The following is a 4087-nucleotide window of genomic DNA, read 5'->3' on the forward strand; positions in this document are numbered from 1 at the left end:
TGGTTTTTCTCTGGTACCGGGAACCGAACTCACGACCTTGCGCTTGCCAGGCAGGCGCTTTTGCCGCTGAGCTAAATCCCCAGCCCCTTTTGCAAGTTGTTTTAAAACAACATTTTTTTCAGTTGCTGTTTTGGAAAAAGTACTGTACCTTCTGCCTTTGCATTCTCAGAAGGGCTCAGAAAGACTGGCTACTCTTCAGCTACTCACTGCACAGGGGAGGTAGGTGTTGGGCTCAGACAGCCCAAGTTTGAAGCCCAGTTTACCTTGTGTCTCTGGGCAAGCTGCTTATCCTTCCTGTGTCTCAGCTCCCTTCTGCAAAACAGGAGTGATAAATAGTCCCTGTTTATTAGAATTGTCAAGAAAACCAAGCATTGCTTACGTTCAGAACAGTGCTTCACCACACATATAAAATTAATGACAACAACTGCAACATGGAACATGAACAGGTCTTCCATGAACTCTAACAGACACTTTCCTACATGGTCATTGTCATTTCCCATCCCCAGCAGTCCTATGAGTACCTGCTATTTTATCTCCATGTTGTAGATGAGGAAATTGAAACGCAGGAAAGTAGCTCCAGAAAGGTATCTATTTAACTATGTCTCTCCGCTGAACTTGTACATGATCATAGAATGGTGTACTTATTGCTTTATACGCCTGGCCTTCCCCATGGGGATGTGTGCTCCTTGAATGTGATTATTCTAGCTGTTCCTTCTGATTTGACAGACCTAGTGCCAGGCACGTGGCAGGTAAGTAATGTTGAGTAAATTGGAAGCAGCTTACTGGAAAGTCTCGATTGGGATTGCAAATATGAAAAGATGTTATTTTTTCAGTACTGGCTTCCAACAACATTATAAGCCTCTTTCTGAGGCTCTATGGCAATAGCTTCCCTGATGACCTTCAGGCCAAATTTTGCAGCTCTTCAGCTTCTGAGACACAGACCACACCATAGGCATAGCACTGCTGGGGACTGACCCCAAGGCCCTTCACAGAGTAGGAAAGCAGTCTACCGCTGAGCTACACCCTGGCCCTTAATTTTTTTTTTTTTTTTTTGGTGTCAGGAATTGAACTCAGAACCTTGCACTTGCCAAGCAGGCACTGTCCACTGAACTGTATCCCCGGCCCCCTTTATTTTAGATTTTGAGCAAGGTCTTGCTAAATTGTCTAGGCTGGCTTCTAAATTTTGACCTTCTGACTCAGCAACCAAGTAGCTGGGATTACAAACATGTGCACCATGTCTGGCTGTGAGATACACTTTTGGTTTGGGCTTAAAAATGTTTTCTGTGATTTGGTTGGAGATCACTGGTTTAAACAATAAGCAAAGACTTACTGTGCGAGTCTTTGACTTAGCCATTGTGCTTCTCTTCACAGACAGGGCAGACTATGTGGTTCTTTTTGTTTGTTGGTTTTCGTTTGCTTCTCTTCACAGCTAGGGAAGGCTACATGGTTGTTTTTGTTTGTCTTTTCTTACCACACGGAAAGCCAAACAAAACAGGAAGTGGACCTGGGGAATAATCATAACAAACAAATGCTTCTTCTTGCTCTGGGTTAAGCACTTTTTTTAACCACATTGAATGGATCTAACCAGCCTTGACTCAGTTTCTCCTCTCAGCAACTCCGTACTGTGGTCACCGTCATCATGGCCGCTGATGTTAGGGGTTGGCAACCCATCCAGTGCGGCCGAGAAGTGGTGAGTGAGTTTCATATTCCCAGTTGCCTTTTGTCTTTTTGATGCTGGAGCTTGAACTCAGGCCTTTGGGAATGCTAGGCATTGTTCTACCACCAAGTTCCATCCCTGCCCCTGATTCTGAGCTCTTGACCACTATGCTACCCTGCCTCTCTGAAGGAAGTAGGGGCCCTTGGAATAATTCTGAAACTAAGAAACAACTAAGTGGTAAAATATGATTAAAATAACTAAGTATAAGTTTTAAAAGTACAGGAAGGGGAGAGCTGCATAAACACTTTCATGTAGCCAAGAACGACTCCGCTGTGTGCTGTTTGCCATCTACCAAACTGATTTCTCAGGATGTGGTTGTCAGCTGGCTGCCCCGTAGCCACTAGATTCCGCCCTCCTCTGGCTCTCTCCCGCTTCCCTCCTGCCCTCTGGAGCCTTCTGCAGGCTCCCGTTGCCTTGTCCTCTTTCTAGGAGTCTGGGTTAGTCAGAGTTCTGCAGAGAAACAGTCAGCTTGGCGTCTCTTTATATCTGTGCGTGTAAACATATGTATTATATAAACCACATATGTCATATGAAATCTCTACCTGTCTATACCTAGATATATTACAGCTCAGATAGCTATTGATATATATTTATTCCTTAAATATTTTATTACTTAGAAACAAATTTCTTCAAGTAAAATTTTATTTCTTAACATAAGTATTTTGTTTTCTGTATATAACCTCTATCTTTCTTTCTATCTCTCTCACCTATCTGTATTTATGTTAAGAAACTGGCTAACGTAGTTGTGGGACTGGCAAATATTGTCCACAATATTCATAGTAGGTGGGCAGGCTGCAGACTCAGAAGCCAGCTGATTTTGCTGGCTCGCCCAAAGTTGGTGTGGAGGCAAATTCCTTCCTCTTTGGCGGCCGCTGCATCTTTCTCTTCAGGCTTCCAACAGATCGGACGAGGCCCTGCACCTTCTGGAGAGTAACCTGCTTCTCTCAAGTTTATTGATTTAAATGTTTATCACATCTAAAAAATACCGTCACAGCAACATCTGCACTGATGTTTGGCTGAACAGTGAGGTACAATGGCCTGAACAAGTTGACGCCCAAAGTTGACTGTCACAGAGCTGCTTGAAGGGAGCTGGGCTCATTTGGACTGATGTTAGTTTCTAGGCTTTGGTACTAGGACCTGAGGGAAAGAGGAGGCTTCATCTTGGAAGGGAAATCTGTCCAGACTCGAGTGCTCCCTCACCCAGGAAACCTGCTGACGATGCTGCCCTCGGTGGGGGGTAAATCTGGGACTCTGGCTCTTGAGTCACAGGCTCCAGCTTCTGGCTTCAAAGATGGAGCTTGGTCTGTGTTGACTCGGAGGCTGCACTGCGGTGCCCTTGTGTCTTTCCCCATGCCGTTGTCCTCCTCAGAAGCTCCAGGTGAGTCCTGCCTGGACTCTTACAATGCTCTTCACCCAGCTCTGGGCCCTGAGAGCTGCAGGTCTGCACTGTAGAAGACACACATTCTCTTGCTGTCTGACTCCCACCCTGCAGGGAAGTTCCTGGATGGCAGGGGCTGAGCCCAGACTGCCGAGTGAATGCTTCGGATCCGAGGCCTGATGCATTTCACCCACGGCTCACTGGACAGAATTTTCAGTGCTCACTCTGTGACGCTTCTTAGGTAAGAAGATGACTGATGTCAGAAGCCAGGAAGTCTTTGTAAGACAGGAGGAAAAACCTGGATGTACTGTGGACGGGGCTGATGTCTGCATAACCTTTGAAGTTCTACAGGTGTAGGGGTCAAAGAGAGTCTTGCTGCTGAATTAGGCTTTTAAGACCGTGTGGTAGCTTCTGTTCCCTGCCAGAGCCTTGCCCACCTTGGGCTGGGGCCGCACAGCAGAGAACTAACAGGAAAAGCCTTGTGCAGAGCGCTGGCAAGAGTGGTCATATTAGTTTCTTATTACTGCGGGAACAAATGATCACACATTTAGGGTTTAAAACAATACTGCAGTGGGTGGGGAGTGCCATCCTTCTGGCTGGCTAGCTTCCTGCCTGCTGGCTCCCAGAGGGTGGGCCCCCAGCGCACGGGGAGCCTCGGGCGGGGAGCGCCAGTTTTTTGGGTCTTTGGACCGGCGACTCACTCCCGGCCTCATGGTTTCCCGGAAGGAGGGCTTCCGGCGCACAGGGAGCTGCGGGTGGGAGCGCCAGCCTTCTGGCTGGCTAGCTTCCTGCCTGCTGGCTCCTGGAGGGTGGGCCCCCAGTGCACGGGGAGCCTCGGGTGGGGAGCGCTGGTTTTCGGACTGGCGACTCACTCCCAGCCTCGTGGTTCCCTGGAAGGAGGGCTTCCGGCACACAGGGAGCTGCGGGTGGGGAGCGCCAGCCTTCTGGCTGGCTAGCTTCCTGCCTGCTGGCTCCCGGAGGGTGGGCCCCCA

Source organism: Chinchilla lanigera, unplaced genomic scaffold, assembly GCF_000276665.1.
Source record: "Chinchilla lanigera isolate Chin_1 unplaced genomic scaffold, ChiLan1.0 scaffold00139, whole genome shotgun sequence".
NCBI classification, from domain to species: domain Eukaryota; kingdom Metazoa; phylum Chordata; class Mammalia; order Rodentia; family Chinchillidae; genus Chinchilla; species Chinchilla lanigera.